Source organism: Rhinoderma darwinii, chromosome 5, assembly GCF_050947455.1.
Source record: "Rhinoderma darwinii isolate aRhiDar2 chromosome 5, aRhiDar2.hap1, whole genome shotgun sequence".
Classification (NCBI taxonomy): Eukaryota; Metazoa; Chordata; class Amphibia; order Anura; family Rhinodermatidae; genus Rhinoderma; species Rhinoderma darwinii.
In genome coordinates, this window is record NC_134691.1 from 200,380,512 (window position 1) to 200,400,126 (window position 19,615).

The window sequence follows — 19,615 nt, forward strand, 5'->3', positions numbered from 1 at the left end:
GACACTCTCTCCCAGAAAAATGCAGTGGACAGTCCGCAATCCAATGAGGGTGTGGATGGTAATTCTTATCCTTGTAGTTCCACCAAGCTCCTTATCGTCTCCCTCCACATTCAAAGAACTCCTGGTAGGAAAAGGATCTTATGTCTCTAATAGATGGAAAAAGGAAGACACATAGTGCAACACCCTCTGCAAAAAAATTGCTCCACGCCAAGTTTAATCCATACTCACAGAAGTAACAAGAAATAAAAGCATCAAGGTAAGTAAAAATCTTTAAAATTTCTAGGCGGCACGCCAAACACTCTCGCCCGACCCTGGGTTTCGCCCTTTCCGGCTTCCTCTGATGCCCCAGAGGAAGCCGGAAGGGCGAAACCCAGGGTCGGGCGAGAGTGTTTGGCGTGCCGCCTAGAAATTTTAAAGATTTTTACTTACCTTGATGCTTTTATTTCTTGTTACTTCTGTGAGTATGGATTAAACTTGGCGTGGAGCAATCTTTTTGCAGAAGGTGTTGCACTATGTGTCTTCCTTTTTCCATCTATTAGAGACATAAGATCCTTTTCCTACCAGGAGTTCTTTGAATGTGGAGGGAGACGATAAGGAGCTTGGTGGAACTACAAGGATAAGAATTACCATCCACACCCTCATTGGATTGCGGACTGTCCACTGCATTTTTCTGGGAGAGAGTGTCTATACTGAATGACATTGGACTGTTACCAGTGCCGTCTGAGCGGTAAACTTCACTGTACTTTATATATAGATTTAATATATGTAATGTTACTCCTACAGCATATTATAAGAAGTCAGTTACATTTCTATTGGCCACAATGCCACTTTAAAACAAGTTATAGAGCCATAAAGTCCACCATTACCAGCCATAATGTCCCCTTAGTTCCAACAAAAATATCCCTAATGTATGTCAGAATACACCACAAGTTCCAGCAAGAGCCCCCTCTTGCTAGTTAGAATGTCCCCCAGTTGCGTGACAGAATCTTCTCCCTGTTTTAGCAGTCACCACATGCCCAAACAGTGACAGCCACAGCCCCCCTTGTCAGCCATAACGCCTCTCAGTGTTAGCCAGAATGCTTCACAAGTGCCAGCTACAACAGATTTTCACTTCACACCATTCCCTTGGCACAGTAGTCCTCTTCTGCTCAATTGTTGTATGTACCATAAATGGCCAATCTGCTGCTGATTTTATTCATAGATTTTTTTTGTACACACTATCTTTTTAAATACTAGTTTGCTTTTCTTACCTTACAATCACCTAGAGTTAATTCATTTCTTGTACTCCAGTCAAATCCAAGGATGCATTTTCAATTCTGCTGATTGCTACTGCGATCAGGCATTTAATCTACCCTACATTTATTTCATATACCCATGTAAATATCTGTCAATTAAAACCTTACAGATGTGATATGATGAGTTAAAACATATTATAGAAGCAAATATGTTAAGTTATAGAAAGTTAATACCGATGAAGAACAGAGGTTTGTAATTGCCCGATATATTTCCATTTAGCCACAATGCAACATAAAAACAAGTTAAAGAGCAATAAAGGCCACCATTGCCAGCCATAATGCCCCCTCTGTTCCAACAAAAATACCCCTAATGTATGTCAGAATGCACCACAAGTGCTAGGTATGTTCACACGGAGTGTTTTCATGCTTATATCGGGGCGTTTACGCCTCAGCAAACGCCTGAAAAATCGGAAGCAGAACACCTCCAAACATCTGCCCATTGATATCAATGGGAAATACGGCGTTCCAAAAACGGCACGTAGAAAGACGGCCGCGAAAAAGAAGTTCATGTTACTTCTTGGGACGTTTTTGGAGTAGTTTTTCATTGACTCTATAGAAAAACAGCTCCAAAAACGTCCGTAAAAAACACAGCAAAAATCGCGAGTGTCTTAAAAAACTTCTGAAAATAAGGAGCTGTTTTCCCTTGAAATATACTCCATATTTTCAGACTTTTTTAGTAAGCGTGTGCACATATCCTTACGATATGTGTATAAGAGCTGTGTATTCTAATGAGCCGTGCGCCTGCGTGTCCATCACATGACTATGGATAGAATTTTATCCACTGGCAGTGAAGAATGAAGATTCCTATTAAATAATTGCAAACAGAGATCTTGAAAACAAATGGGAACTGATATAGAAAGTATAGTGAAAAATTGTATAAAAATATTTTACTGCACAAAAAAACAACATTTATTTGCTGAAACGAGAATATCCCTTTAATGTAATAGATGTATAAAATATTGGCTTTGATAATGTCAGCAAAAATACTTAAAGGGATTCGGTTTTTAATTTCTTGTAAAAGTATGGGGACTTTTTTTTAGGTGATAACAGTGTTATTAAATGGAAAAGTGACTACCAGTCTGACTTTGTTGTGTGGGAAAATTCTGAAAGAATAAGGAATGCTTGGTTGTTGCTAACGAAATATATTAAAGAGGCACTGTCACCACATTATAAGAGCCCTATCTCCTACATAATCTGATTGGTGCTGTAATGTACATAACAACAGTGTTTTTTATTTTAAAAAACTATCATTTTTGAGCAAGTTATGAGCAATTTTAGATTTATGCTAATTAGTTTGTTAATGCCCAACTGGGTACTTTTTTAACTTTTGACCAAGTGGGCGTTGGTCAGTGTCATACACTTCTCCCCATTCATGTCCATTTGTATTCACAGCACAGCATGATCTCGCGAGATCACGCTGTGCTGTCACATACACCCACATTAACTTTTCAGAAGTGTCAGGAGTGTGAATTGACATCTCGTCCTGGCTGGAGGTGATGTCTATTCACTCTCAAGACACTTCAGTAAAGTTAATGTGGGTGTATGTGACAGCACAGCGAGATCACGCTGTGCTGAGTACAAATGGACATGAATGGAGAGAAGTGTATGACACTGATTGGTCAGCGTCATACTACACTCCTCTTTACAACGCCCACTTGGTCAAAAGTTAAAAAACGCCCAGTTGCTCATTAAGAAACTAATTAGCATAAATCTAAAATTGCTCTTAACTTGCTCAAAAATGATTGTTTTTCAAAATAAAAACATTGTTGTTATCTACATTACAGCGCCGATCAGATTATGTAGGAGATAGGGCACTTATAATGTGGTGACAGAGCCTCTTTAAGTCTCTTTAAGCCTCTTTAAGTCTGAGATATGTGGTGAGCTCCAGTGGTACGTTATGCAGAGAACCATAGAAGCATTTGACTTTTTCATAGAGAAATATATTAAACTCACGAGAGCCCTAAATGTGTGCTGAAGAAAGGCAGTATTGTTCCTTCTATCGAATGCTAGTTTGGAATAACGCAAGTCACATGATCTAGCGGATAACAGGGCTCAAAGTTAATAAAGATCTGTGACAGATTTTCCAATATGATCCACTATGCAGGAAAAATTGCTGGGTGTCAATGGGAAATTGTTAATTTAATGTGCAATGCAGGAAAAAAAATATTATTGAATCTATGAATACCTTCACCTTTAACTCCTTAGTGACTAGCCTATTTTAGACCCTAATGACCAAGCAATTTTTTGTTTTTTCTATAGTCGCATTCAAAGAGCTATAACTTTTTTATTCTTCCGTCGACATATCTGTATGAGGAATTGTTATTTGCGGGATTAGTTGTACTTTTTAATGGCACCATTGTTGGGTAGATATCATTTATCAATTAACCTTTATTAACTTTTTGGGGGGAATAGAAAAAAAGCCTGAAATTCCGCCATTGTTCTATTCATTTTAAATCCACGCCGTTCACTGTACAGTGTAAATAACACATTACCATTATTCTAAAGGTCATACAATTACAGCGATACCACATGATCGCTGGTTCAAGTCCCCTAGGGGAACTAATAAAATGTGTAAAAAAAAAAAAGTTACATACACCTTCAGGAGTGTAAAAAAAATATTAAAAGGTAAAAAAAAAAACCTTTTCCCATTTTTCCCCAAGCACAATGTAAACATTTTTTAAAAAATGTAATGAAATTAAAAAAGAGATTAAAAAAAATCATATGTAACAAAAAATAGCTCTCAAAAAACAACATTTTTTCCTATTTTCTGTTGTCTAAAACCTGGGTGTGTTTTATAGTCAGGTGCGTCTTATAGTCAAAAAAGACGGTAATTTTATTAAACGAGACATTTCTTGAACTTACTTTATGCTCTGGAACCCCATAGAGCCTCTACAGAACCGATAAAAACACAGGGACATATACAAAAACACAGAAAAAGGCCATACTTACAAATGGACACAGCCAGGCCAGAAATGCTGATGAAAGGGCGAGCAGGTGCTTTAAATAATAATAGCCACTCCCACTAGTCTTGAGGGGAGTGGTGTGTGGTGCATGGGATGTGTAGTAAGAAATAATAAATGAATAGTGTGTGTGCAAGTGTAATACTATAAGTGAAATATAGGGGGCAGTAATAAATGAAGTGCCTCAATAGAAATAAATGGATGATGGGGTGCAAGTGAGTGAAACATGGAGGGATAGTGTGTACGTCATGAGGCACAACGTGTATAGCCAGGTAGAAGCCTATTTGTGACGCCTTGATAATTCATAGAGCGGGCTACCCTGCTTGCTATGCCAAACAACAACACACCATGCTCTCCCAGCATCAAAGACCCGGCTGTGTCCAAGAGAAGCGAATATACATAATAATGAAAAATACCTGGGGTATTGGTAATCATTTTGGCCAAAAGGACGCAAGCTCGCAATCCACGACAAGGATCCCCAGACTTGCGAGTCCCTAACTCCTAAACTGGAACAGAACGTTCCTGATGCACAAACAGAACCGATAAAAACACAGGGACATATACAAAAACACCGAAAAAGGCCATACTTACAAATGGACACAGCCAGGCCAGAAATGCTGATGAAAGGGCGAGCAGGTGCTTTAAATAATAATAGCCACTCCCAGCAGGGTAGCCCGCTCTATGAATTATCAAGGCGTCACAAATAGGCTTCTACCTGGCTATACACGTTGTGCCTCATGACGTACACACTATCCCTCCATGTTTCACTCACTTGCACCCCATCATCCATTTATTTCTATTGAGGCACTTCATTTATTACTGCCCCCTATATTTCACTTATAGTATTACACTTGCACACACACTATTCATTTATTATTTCTTACTACACATCCCATGCACCACACACCACTCCCCTCAAGACTAGTGGGAGTGGCTATTATTATTTAAAGCACCTGCTCGCCCTTTCATCAGCATTTCTGGCCTGGCTGTGTCCATTTGTAAGTATGGCCTTTTTCGGTGTTTTTTTTCCCATAGAGCCTCTGCAAACATAGGGTTAAAAATCAACCAAGTAAAACGTAGGCCCTATAAAATCCCCCTGGAGCTGTGTAAAACTTATATATGGTGTATTATTCAGCACAAGATATATATCTCCAGTGGCACAAGGTGGGCATAGAATATTGGGCCCTGAAATGGCATAATGGTGGGAAATTTTCAATTTTCACTTTGCACAATCCACTGCACATGAAATTCTGCAAAAGACCAGTGGTTTAAAAATGCTCACTAAAAACTTGCAATAATTCCTTGAGGGGTATAGTTTCCAAACTAGGGTCACTTTTGGTACTTTCAATTGTTCTGGCACTACAGGGGTACTGCAGATGAGAAATGGTGCTCAAAACACAATTCCGCAAAATGTTCCAAAAACAAAATTGTGGGCCTTGCCTTCTGGGCCCTACCATGTGACCAGGCAGCAGATAATGGCCACATATGGGGTATTGGCCTTATCCGGAGAAATTGCATAACACATTTTGGGGTGTTTTTTTATTTTATTACCCCTTGTATAAAGGAAAAACATTTTATTGGAGAAAATTAAATTCTGCATTTTCATGGCCCAGTGTTTATAACTTCTATGAAACACCTTTGGAGTCCAAATGATCACTACACCTCTAAATAAATTCCTTAAGGGGTGTAGTTTCAGAAATCGGGTTACTTCTTGGGGATTCCACCGTACTGGTATCTCAGGAGCTCTGCATATGCGACATGGCTCCCGAAAACCATTCCAGCAAAATCTGTGCTCCAAATAGCGCTCCTTCTCTTCTGAGCCCTGCCGTGGGTCCAAACAGAAATTTAATACAACATAAGGTGTATTGCCGTAATCGAGAGAAATTGCTTCACAAATGGTGGGGTGCATTTTCTCCCTTATTTCTTGTAAAAATTAAAAAATTCTAAGTTTTAGCAGAAAAAAAAGTAGATTTTCATCTTCACAGACTAATTTCAATAAATTCAGCAAAAAATCTGTGGGGTCAAAGTGCTAACAACACCAAAAATCATTCCAGCAAAATCTGCGCTCCGAAATCCAAATAGCTCTTCTTCCCTTCTGAGCCCTGCTGTGGGTACAAACAGCAGTTTGTTAACATATATGTGGTATTGCCGTAATCGGGAGAAATTGCTGTACAAATGTTTGGGTGCTTTTTCTCCTTTATTCCTTGTAAAAATTAAACATTTCTACGTTTTTTTCAGAAAAAAAGTAGATTTAAATTTTTACAGACTAATTCCAATAAATTTAGCAAAAAAAACTGTGGGGTCAAAATGCTAACTATGCACTTAGATAAATTCCTTGAGGGGTGTAATTTCTAAAATGGGGTCACTTTTGGGGGTTTCCAGTGTTTTGGCACCACAAGACCGCTTCAAACCTGACATGGTGCCTAAAATATATTATAATAAAAAGAAGGCCACACAATCCACTAGGTGCTCCTTTGCTTCTGAGGCCGATGTTTCAGTCCATTAGCACACTAGGGCCACATGTGGGATATTTCTAGAAACTGCAGAATCTGGGCAATAACTATTAAATTTCACTTCTACTTTGCTTCAATTCCTGTGAAACGCCTAAAGGGTTAAAACACTTTCTGAATGCTGTTTTGAATACTTTGAGTGGTGCAGTTTTCAAAATGGGCGCCTCAAAGCCACTTCAGAACTGAACTCGTCAGTGAAAATATAGCGTATTAAAATTTTCTTAAAAATGTGAGAAATTGCAGCTAAAGTTCTAAACATTGTAACGTCCCAGAAAAAGAAAAAAATGTTCAAAAAACCATGCAAACATAAAAGTGTTTTCCAAGCAGATACATTTAAAGTTAGAAAAATCATAATTTCTTCAAATTTTCTCTAAATTTTGGTGTTTTTCACAAATAAGCAATGAATTTATCGACCAAATTTTTCCACTAACATAAATTACAATATGTCACGAGAAAACAAACTCCGAATCGCTTGGATAGGTAAAAGCATTCCAAAGTTATTACCACATAAAGTGACACGTCAGATTTGAAAAAAATGGGGCTGGTCCTGAAGGCTAAAATGAGCTTGGTCCTGAAGGGGTTAATGTCATATGGATTCCATTCAAGGGAATAATCAACCATATAATGCATGGCCATATAATACATGACGTCTTTTTGCTCTGGTGCATAGAGGGGATGTCTTGAGCTGGAGGACCCCACTATGATGTCTATATTATGCTCTAATAGGTTTGTCTTAACCCCTTCCCGACATTTGACGTATCCATATGGCATAGCCGGGTAGGGGAAGTATGGAACGGGCTCACGAAGTGAACCCGCTCCATACAATGTGGGTGTCAGCTGTATGTTACAGCCGACACCTCATAGTAACGATCGGGAACGCGCTCGAGCACGATCCAGCTCATTTAACTCGTTAAATGCTGCGATCAATAGTGACCGGGGCATTTAAATCGTTAGAAAGAGGGGGGCGACCGCCTCTAGCAGCTCATCGCGCCCCCTGCAATGCAATCGTGGGGTGGTTGCTATGGCAGCCTGGGGCCTAATGAAGGACCCCAGATATGCCATCTTTGTGCTCCTATTAAGCCCTGCCTCTGGCAGGGCTAAATAGAAGCCTGTCAGAAAGACTATATACAGCAATACATTGCAGTATATAGTGCAGTTTTGCAGTACATAGTGTAACTATTTTGGTGTTTTTCACTGTATAACTATTTTGTGTGGTATTACTATCTGTTTTCCAAGCAGATAAATTTTGGTGTTTTTCACAAATAAGCAATGAATTTATCGACCAAATTAGTGTAAAAGTTATACAGTGAAAAACACCAAAATTGAGAGAAATTTGAAGAAATTATGATCTTTCTCATTTTAAATGTATCTGCTTGGAAAACAGATAGTAATACCACAAAACATAGTTATACAGTTTTGCAGTATATAGTGCAAGCGATTCAATGATCACTGGTTGAAGTCCCCTTGGGGGACTAATAAAAAAAGTAAAAATTTGTAAAATAAAGCTTCGTTTTCTTATGTAAAAAAAAATTGAAAGTAAAGTTAAAAGAAAAACCTTTTTCCCATTTTCCCCCTAGGGCATTGTAAAAAAAAAAAAAAATAAACATAATTGAGATCGTCGCATCCGTAAACATCTGAACTATTACAATATATCATTATTTAACCCGCACGGTGTACGCCGTACAAAAAAAAATTGTAAACGCTACAATCACTCTTTTTTTGGTCACCTCATCTTCCACAAAAAAATTGAATAAAATGTGATCAAAACATCGCTTGTACCCCAATATGATATCATTAAAAACTACAGCTTATCCTGCAAAAAAATAAGCCTTCATACCACTTAATCGACGGAAAAATAAAAAAGTTATGGCTCTCAGAATTTGGCGACACAAAAATTAATTTTATTTAAACCCACACAATAAAATGTACATGTTGTTTTAAATGCACAGTGAATTCTGTAAAAACAAAGCGCAAAAAACAATGGGGGAATCGCTGTTTTTTTCATTTTCTACCCCACAAATTATTTTTTTCCTCTTTCCTAGTACATTATATGGCACATTAAATGGCGCTACCAAAAACTACATCTCGTCTCACAAAAATCAAGCCCGAGTTGGCCCAAATGGCAAAGAATAGAGCCCTGTAGGGGAGATAACAAGCTTCTCCAGCATCCAATTGAATGCTTATGAAATTTTTTTAGATTTCCCGACATGATAGAAAGTTGAAAAATGCAGATATTCTAATTCACTACTGATTCCGTATGCTATGTTAAAAGCGTTTGTCTGGTTTCAGTAAATGAATATTATTTTATGTATAATTAAAAGATACAATTTTCCAATATACTTTCTGTATAAATTCCTCGTGGTTTTCAAGATCTCTGCTTGTTGTTATCCAGTAGGAACATTCATTGTTTACTGTGAAAGTGAACAAAATATGTTTATGTGACTCTATTTTGTAAGTACGGTTATGTGACTCCATCTTGTATGCTGTTTTGAATACTTTGAGGGGTGCAGTTTTCAAAATGGGGTGTTTTATGGGGGTTTCTATTATATGGGCGCCTCAAAGCCACTTCAGAACTGAACTCGTCAGTGAAAATATAGCGTATTAAAATTTTCTTAAAAATGTGACAAATTTCAGCTAATCATATGAGGAATCCATTTTATATTTTGAAGAATCATCGGTTTCTGTGTAAAATTTTATTTATGCTGGGATTGTCTGGACCCTCATATGGTTAAACATCCTTAGCTAGGTTTATCATTCCCTATCTGAAACTGCTATGAAAATGTACATGTTGGCCTTGCAGCTGAAGGTTGTTATGGGAAATCTTGTGTTACTCATTATTTCCCATGAGAAGCTTCTGTCTTCCATAAGATGCCTTTCTTGCTCGTGATTGGCTCAGCTCTAACAACTCCCCATTGTATGTGATTGGCTGAGCTAGAGCCAATGTCCCATTTGTAAGCGATTGGCTGAGCTCAAATCTACTCCCCAGTGATACTATTGTAATTACATTCTATCAATAAAGCAGAGAATTATTTTTTTGTATACATAGCATTGTCTCTTTGTCTCTTACTTCTTTCCGATATATCGATATAACTAATGGATTTGGATCTGGGCAAGTGATTGAAGGGTGTCAGTGGACACACCCATCAAACCTTCAGCCTAAAATATTATGGCCAGGATTGCGTCAACATTTACTTCCAGAGGAAAAAATCCTGTCCATGGTCATGTGATGGACACACAGCTGCTGGGATCATTGTAAGACACAGCTCTGATACACATACTGTAACTAGCCGTGTACCTGCGTTATCATCACATGACCATGGATAGAATTTTATCCACTGGAAGTAGACAATGATTGTAAATACTGAATAACAACAAGCAGATATCTTGAAAAACATGAGGAATAAGTACAGAAAGCATATTGGAAAATTGTATAACTTTTAATTATATAAGAAATAACATTAATTTGTTGAAAGCGGACAATCCCGTTAACCTTGCTCAAACTTGGCTGTTAATGTAGCTTTCTAATATTTTAGCCGAAGTACCTACAATGTTGGAGGTAATTATCAATATATAAACTTTTCTAAATATTTTTGCAAAGGCCTTTATATGCATTTTTTCTTTTCAATAATTTTTTGGGAAAATGTTTCAAAATATCAGGAGTGCGGAGACAGATTCCCAAAAGGGGGCAATGATAGGTTCATTATTCCATATATTCTGGAAATGCCCAAACAGCCCGCAGCCTCTCCAGAACTCCACAGAGGAACTTGGATAGATGCAGGGTAGTCAAAGGGGAATGTAATACCATCTTAGCAAAAGTTTTTGGTATTGCTCCCAGTGGGAAGCACACTGCGGAGTTGATTATTTTGCTCACTATGTGCAGAAGTTAATTCTGCTGGGAAAAAAATACATCTCAGCTTCTGTAAAAGGAGTGTTTACAATTGATCTGAGGCAATATGTGAAAGAAGTATGGACTGAAGGAAGTAATGGATTTGAGAAGGAGTGGGTTGGGGGGTGTTGGGGTCCCACTGAAGATTATAGATTGCACAGTAGCAGTTACGAAGCTCATCTGCTATTTCTTGGGGATAGAGCATTTTGTTTCCAGTAGTATGGGATTTAAAGTGAGCTATTCTGGGTTTTATTTGTGCTGCTTTAACACTGTTGGTCCTTAATTTGCTGGACCTGTTGTGTGCAGTAAAGTAGTTCATTTTTAAGTTGTTATTCTATTTATCAAACTCAAGGGCAAGAGGTTTCTTGAGTGAGACTTCTGTTAGGGTGGCCAGAAGAAGGGGGCCGGGATTGGACTGATGTTGTTGTTCCAAGCTGCCAATCTTGTCTAATAGGGTATGTGTTTCTCTAACGCGTTGTTTCTTAAATCTGGCTGTCTTTTGAATAAGTAACACTTATTGAATAAGTAACGCTAGTAAAAGTAATTTGGGGCCATTGGGCTGTTAAGGTAAATAAAAAATCTTTTAGATGGTATACAAGGGAGTCTTGTACCACTTTGATGAACATGATTGTAACGTCCGTGGTCGCTGACCACGAACTCCTTCCATCCAGTCGACGACCTTCTCTCCAGAGATGTCTGCACATATGGCTGTCCTTTTCCACAGTGACCACCAGGGTGCGCTCGGGAGCTCAGTCCAGACTTAAGAAGCCAAAGCGCACGCATGTGGGAGATTGAGCTGTTTGCTCCCTTTGCACCCTGGGCTATAAGACGGTCCCAGCCCCATCCTCCCCATGCCTGAGCATTGTTGTCGTATCCTAAGTTTGTCTTGCAAATGGCCCCCTAGTGTTTCCTGCTCCCAGTGCTCCTGTATCCTGTATCCTGATCTAGTGCCGTGCTGAGCTGTAGCCGTGCTGTGCTATATACCACGCCTGTCCTGCTACTCCACGCCTGACGTCTACCTGTTGCCTAGTCCCAGCCAAGCCTGCTTTGCTACTGTCCGAGCTGCCACAGGTACCTACTATAGACTCTGACCTGCGCCCTGTTGGCCAGCTGCCATACCACCAAGGTGGTACGGCCCTGTGGGTCCACGAACCCTACGTGACAGTGATGTATGTGTTGATGCACCAGATAAAGGAGCTTAAAGAGTGTGTGGAAGTGGGGAATGTCAGGGATATTGGAGTGTGATCTGACCACGTAAGATGACCAATGTCACATCTGGATAGGTCTGTCAATAGCCATTTTTGAACAATGAACATGTCAATTCTCATGTATGTGTGGTGACAGTTAGAGAAGAAAGTGTAGTCTCTTTCGTCAGCATGAGTGCATCTATAATCATTCTTAATGGAGGAGGACGTTTGCTGCCTTTTGAAGTGGCTCCATTACAGAGTAATGGAACCACTTCAAAATAATATTAAAATCTCCACAGAGAATACGTTTCCTTTGGATGTGTTTATTGATCTTCCACTTCAATGATTTCATAAAGGATATTTGGGAAGAATTGGGATCATAAAGATTGACTATGATGTAAATATTATTGTCAATAATGCAGTTTAAGACAATATACAGATCCACCCCCCCCCCCCCACCATCTTGTAAGAAAACACTTTGATCAATTGAATAGTTACACAATTTTTCACAGGAAATATAACAACAGCTTTTTTCTTAGCAGCATTAGAGCAAAAATGTGCAGGAAGTTTCTTTTAAAGTATCTTTTAATTAAAGTTTTAAATGTACAGATATAACTAAACAATCAACTTGAGCACAAGTCATACAAATAATAACGGAACATAAACATAACATATGAAAAGCTCTACATAGAATTTGTAGATGAGGAATAAAAAGCCATCTCTCCAAGACGAGAAAATAATATAATGAAAAATGGCATATACAATATAGTCAAAGAACACATCCAGATACAAATCAGCAAAACAAAAACAAAGTGATGAAGGAATCGAGGAGGGTACAGTAAGCACCTAAGTGAGAGGGAGGTTGGTCTAAAGGGATTTATTGGATTCCTTCTTACAAAAGTTAAACCACGGTTGCCAAATAAGTTAACATTCGAGTGAGTATGTAAGGCTATATGTGACAATTCCTCCATTCTAGCCAGCTGAGAGATCTTAGCTAGCAAGTGGCTAATTGGAGCGGGGGAAGTAAAGGCCCAATAAGAGGAATAAGGGTTATTGTCATATTTAAAAGGTGGAGCCACAGTACCTTAGGGAAGCCTCTGGTGAAGGATGGCCATAAATTCTGAAAAAATACTTTCAGAGTGAGTAGGACAGAGCGATCACATATGGTCGACAAAAGAGTCTGGACCTGAGTCCAAAAAGGAACAATGTTCTCACAGTCCCACTACATGTGCCTATAGGTGCCAGGAAACTTAAGACATCGCCAACACAGAGGGCTACTGTAACATCCGTGGTCGCTGACCACAAACTTCTGCCATCCAATCGACGCCCTTCTCTCCAGAGATGTCTGCACATGCGGCCGTCCTGTTCCACAGTGACCACCAGGGTGTGCTCGCGAGCTCAGTCCAGACTTAAGGAACCAAAGCACACACAGGTGGGAGATTGAGCTGATTGCTCCCAGAGCACCCTGGGTTATAAGAAGGGCTGTGCCCCTCCCTGCAATGCCTGAGCCTTTTTGTCTACCCTAGTCTGTCTAAGCAAATGGTTTCCCAGTTCCCAGTGTTTCCCGTTCCTGCCACCTGTAACCTGTATCCCGTGCTATCCTGGTCAAGTACCGTGTTTGTTGAGCTGAAGTCCTGCTGTGCTGTGTACCACGCCTGTCCTTCTACACCACGCCTGGAGCCTGCCTGCTGCCTAGTCCCAGCCGAGCCTGTCTTTCTTCTGTCTGAGCTACCACAGGTACACTATACAAACTATAGACTGTGACCCATGTACTGTTGGCCAGCTGCCATACCGTCAAGGCGGTACGGTCCAGTTGGTCCACGTACCCAACGTGACAGTAGGCTCAGGCCATGGACCCCGCTGGTCAATCCAAGACCATGATGACGTCACAAGAGATGCGGGCGGATATGCTAGACCTCCGGTCTCAACAGGACCAACTTCTCCAGACCTTGAACATTATTGCATGACGGCTGGAGGTGCAAGCTGCCGATCCTCCTACTACACCTCCTGGCAGTACTGATTCTCTGACTACACCTCCTGGAAGTGCTGATCCCATATTTTCTTTGCCACTTCCTGACCGCTATGATGGAGACGCAAGGACCTGCCGTGGATTTTTTAACCAGTGTTAGATCCACTTTAGCCTGTATGCAAGGGCATTTTTGTCTGATGGTGCAAGGGTCGCTTTGATTGTCTCTCTCCTCACTGGCAGGGCCCTTGCATGGGCGAACCCTATCTGGGAGAGACAATGACCAGAGACCCATGACTTTCAGGTGTTCCTCCGGACATTTTGCACGGTGTTTGAGGAGCCTGGACATGTCTCGTTTGCAGCCACCTCCTTGCTGAACCTACGCCAGGGAGACACCTCCGTGGGTGAGTATGCCATCCACTTACGCACCCTGGCGGGAGAACTGTTGTGGAACAATGAGGCCCTGGTGGCTACATTCTGGCAGGGACTGTCTCCTTAGATTAAAGATGAGCTTGTCACCCGAGATCTACCATCTACCCTGGATGAACTCATCCTTCTGGCCACCCGGATTGATATAAGGATCCGACAACGGCTCCAAGAAGCTCGTCGGGTGGGAGGACTCCCTAATCCGGTTCCTACTTTGCAGCAACCCATGCTGTCCTCAGATGCCGATCCTCCTAAGGAGTCTGTGAGGACGGACCATTTTAAGCTATCTACCCAGGAGAGACAATGCATCTCGAGACTCTGTCTATATTGCAGCCTCGGAGGCCATCTTGTGCATCTGTGTCCCCAAAAGCCCCATAGCTTAGAGTTGGTGGGAGAGACAACCTTGGGTAAAGAAGGACTTTCATCTAAATTATCCATTCCCGTGACCATAGTGTCCGGCGAGAAAACGCATCGGGTCTCTGCGTATCTGGACTCTGGATCCCCTGCTAATTTCATTCGTAGAGACCTGGTGGATCTTCTCAAATTACCCACTAACCCTCTGGAGAGGCCGTTGATGGTTGCATCTGTAAATGGACTACCTCTGCCAGACCCAATTATAGCTGTGACCAAGCCGCTGAGGCTCCAAGTGGGAGCCCTCAACTCCGAGCTCCTCTCATTCTTTGTCCTGCCCAAGGCCGTCAACCCCGTGCTGCTGGGTCTGCCTTGGCTCCAACTACATGCCCCAGTCCTGGTCTAGAATTCTGGAGAGGTTCTCCAGTGGGGCTCCGAGTGTCTCAACTGTTGCCTGGTACAGATTTGTTCATCTCAGCCGCCTCTGCCTCAGTCCTTGGCAGGATTGCCTGGTCATTATTCTGCATTTTTGGACGTCTTCAGCAAGAAAGAGGCGGAGACGCTGCCCTCATACCAGGCGTATGACTGTCCTATCGACCTAGTTCCTGGTGCTTCCCTTCCCCGTGGTAGGGTATATCCTCTCTCCTTGCCAGAGACTCTGTCCATGTCCGCCTATGTTAAAGTGAACTTGGAGAGGGGCTTCATACGGAAGTCTTCCTCCCCGGCAGGAGCCGGGTTCTTCTTCGTCAAGAAAAAGGATGGTTCTCTGCGTCCTTGCATCGACTACCGGGGTCTCAACCAGATCACGGTGAAAAATAGGTATCCTTTGCCATTGATCTCTGACCTGTTTGATCGTATACGTGGTGCCAAGATTTTTTCTAAACTAGACCTGCGTGGGGCTTACAACCTAATCCGGATTCGCGGGGTGACGAATGGAAGACTGCATTTAACACCCATGACGGACACTATGAATATCTAGTAATGCCCTTCGGCCTGTGTAATGCTCCCGCGGTCTTCCAGGAGTTCGTTAATGACATCTTCCGCGACCTCCTCTATGTTTGTGGTGTGGTCTATCTTGATGACATCATGATTTTTTTCTCCAGAACCAATGACTCATCGGAGAAATACAAGCCTTACTGAGCAAGTTCTTCTTGTCCAAAATGTTTTAGACTGATGTTGTTCCAACCACAGAAGGTAGGACAAAGGGAGATCCATCATTGCCTCCTCCACAGGCACATAGATGTAAGGAGTTGAAGTGTCAAGCCAATCTAAAAGGCGAGTGAGTTGTATGGCCTTATCGTATGAAAGAATGTCTGGAAGTCCCATTCCCATAGTGCCCCCAGGGAGTATCAAGGTAGTGTAAGCTGTACAAAGTTTAGAGTGATCCCAAATGTTTCTTGTGAACATGCGCCTTGAAGTTAAAAAGAAAGACTAGGGAAGGAATTGCAAGAGACTGGAGTCTTTTCACATTAAGAGACAGAATCTTAAGGGACATGGCGGTACATGGGAAAATTGCTATTCTATCGGGGCCTAAGATGAAGTAGGCCGACTACAGGTCTTGTATATGTAATCGGGTATCGTGCAACTATAAGGGTATGTGCACACACACTAATTACGTCCGTAATTGACGGACGTATTTCGGCCGCAAGTACCGGACCGAACACAGTGCAGGGAGCCGGGCTCCTAGCATCATAGTGATGTACGATGCTAGGAGTCCCTGCCTCTCTGCAGGACAACTGTCCCGTACTGTAATCATGTTTTCAGTACGGGACAGTAGTTCCATGGAGAGGCAGGGACTCCTAGCATCGTACATCACTATGATGCTAGGAGCCCGACTCCCTGCACTGAGTTCGGTATGGTACTTGCGGCCGAAATACGTCCGTCAATTACGGACGTAATTAGTGTGTGTGCACATACCCTAAGGAATAAACATCACACAGAGGGAAAAACAGAAAAAAATCCACGCCTATTACAACATGGGAAACATTGTCTCGGAACTGGGGCTCACAGCATGCAGTGTTTAATTAGGATTGTGGCCTAACTCTGGCTCTCAGTTTGGCTCTGCAGGTGGGATTCCTTATGTGGGAGAGCCCTCTTTTGGTCAGGGGGAGAGGAAGCCTGACCTGGGGCATCCCCAATTGCTGGGGAGTCAGAAGATTCTGTGGCAGGCAGACAAGGGAGAGTTCATGCGCTGCTAGTCCAAGCGTGGCCTCTGCCTCTTCCCTTGCTGATGCAGGAGAAGACGGGGAGCCGCAGCCATTGCTGTGCTAACTTTGCATCTGGAAAAGGTCGTTCAGTTGCTTTCAGGTGGCAGTTCTATTTTGGAATGGTGAATCATGGCAGCACGTAAGTATGCTGTGTAGCTAAGGTTCTGGTCATTTAGGGAGCTGAGATGCCACTGTGGAAGTCGCTCTGCAGGAAGCTAGGAAGAACATAGACTACAGTGTGGCCATCTTGCTCTAGGTTCAGGCCAGGCTCCATTTATATGCATTGTTTATTAACTTTAATATATGAACTACCAGCAATGTCATCTAAGGTATTCATAATATGCTGTAGACGGTGACACATTGACAATTTTGGGATGATTATATTTGTGATAGAAAACCAGTGTTAATAGCAAATAACAAACTGAAATAAAACATCTGCTTCATTATAAAATATGCATTATTTTTTTTAAACAAAGCTGTAGGAATTAAAAAGGAAATGCAAAAAAGCTCAATAAACTTGTGCCTCTATTACACAATAAATGAGAGATCATCACCACCATTCTTTCTAATAAAGAAAATGAGTGCTTTACTTGTTTTTGACAAAAAGTGTTTTAAATTTATGCAAAACCAGAGTAGTTCAGCCCTTCTTTTCCATAATTTTTTTTATATTATTATTCCTTTCAAGTTGATGAGTCTGTGACTTCATATCCCCATGAATGGATGAGAATTTTCATAATTTGTTCCTTTTTCATCCTGTCAATCATTTTAATCTTGTGGCTTCAAAGGAAAAATGTTGATTACATCTTGTTAAGCATATGACTGTTCTGTTAAGCATTTTTTAACAGAATAGAGATTGCCAAGAACATAATAATTTTACCCTGTTTCTATACCTTAAGCAACTCATAAAGTAGAGAATGGAAACGTTCGATAAATATGATGTGTAGTCATATGAAAATATACTTTGTCACAAAACTATAAAAAAAAAATTACTTATGCGGTTGATCACTTATGGTACAAGGAAATGTTCACATTTCAGATTTGTTGCAGAAATACCGTATTCACAAGCACTGTTTAGATGTTGTGGATGGATTGATCGATGTATTGCATGTTTAACTGAAATGCTAAATAAGATTAAAGAGGGTTGTCCCATGGCCAACTTGTTTAGTTTTATATAACTAAGTTTGATGGGACCCCTACAGTTGGTAATAATTGCAAATTCTGGTACAATCCCTTTAAGCCTTTGTTCCAATAGCTGCAAAATTGTACAAATGCAATTAGATATGGGTTTTTAGATATATTTAATCTTCAGACATGGTATTAATAAAATAATAGAAAACCCAACAACTCTGTTAGACATCTTCCGGGATGTGCAATCAGCTTTGACAATAGCATATGAATTAATGTAGGAAGCAAATAACTGATTGAGCAAATAAACCAGTGCAATAACAACCTGCGAGAATGGGATTTGGGTATTTTATACAAGACTCACATATCTTTAAACCTGCTTATAACAACGTCGTACAATTTTTTTTTTAGGTGTTATTTGTCTATAATTTAGTGTGTTTACAAGCATGAGCTTATGACAATGTAGAATGAAATTAAACTGATGTATTCTAATTGAAAAAATAGACCTGTAAACGTAAAGCAACATCTAGAAATAATATGTAAATAGTAAAATAACGAAATAATCAGGGTGGTATCACATGCCATAGATCAGTGACTCTATCTGTGAGGCACTATATTTGTAAAGAGCAGCGGAGGGGAGGTAGATTTGAAATAAGTTATCATATGCTGTATAGTCACTTCTCTGGCTGGACCAATCTCTGGTTTAGTGACATAATTGACTCATATTGTACTTATGTTAATGTTATACTAGCTTCAAGATAAAAATAAAAGATATATTGAGAAAAACTTTAAATATTGGCTTGGACATGGAAAACCAATGGTGAGGCCCAAGCATAACCGTGTTCTGGCTGGTGAGAAACACAGTTTAAATCATGGTAGAATAATACAGTGTATACCTACAGCTATTTCCCAACCACATAATTGTGTATATTCCATGTCATAGCCCAATACAGTTAGTGAACATTAATGAGCACTATTAAATATACAGTTAACTATTTTCTTTCAACATGGGCTGTGTAGGATTTCTGCCCAAAGCTACTACCCAAAGCGGTTGCGGAGCCTATGTTTGCAAAATTGATACCAGGATGTGTTGTTTGACTGTCATTTTGGCAGCATATTCAAGTTTTAACAGTTGTAATATAATAATTTGAAGATTTTAGATTGTACAAGTTGGTAACCCAGGACTAAATGCTAGATATGATGTAAATAGCTTTAAAGGCCATTACTTTATTTCTTAATAATCCTAGTATACAGTCCCTGATTATGACAGGCATCTGCAAATATCGGTCAAATAATCATCGGCTTCTAAAATGTATTCGTTAATTCTGATGTTTGCGGGTTTAACTACAGGTCTTTGCAAAGGTTTTCCTCCTGATTAAATATTAATTAACATGCAAAAATAAAAATGTTATTTGTATCATAAAAAAATAAATAGAAAAATGCTTTTGTTTCTAGATACATACTTCTTATAACTGCTACCTACTTGTTATTGCACTCCTGGTGTTATTTTACTTCTCAGAACGTCCATCTAATGTGTACCTTTCCGGTGAACACACATGCCCAGCAGATTAGTCCCATTGCCGTATCCTTTTGTACATGGGCGGTGGAGTGATTTCAGTGATCATGCACGCCAATTAATGAGAATCTGTGCAATAAAAGTAGCTTCTTCTCACCAGCACTGAACACATGGCGGACGTTGTGA

General features: G+C 40.5%; 1 protein-coding gene across 1 annotated transcript in view; it reads right to left on the reverse strand.

Annotated features, from left to right (window-relative positions):
- MOCOS (molybdenum cofactor sulfurase) overlaps nucleotides 1-19,615 on the reverse strand; it is a 442,257-nt gene that overhangs the window by 226,451 nt on the left and 196,191 nt on the right. The gene's annotated exons all lie outside the window — the stretch shown is intronic.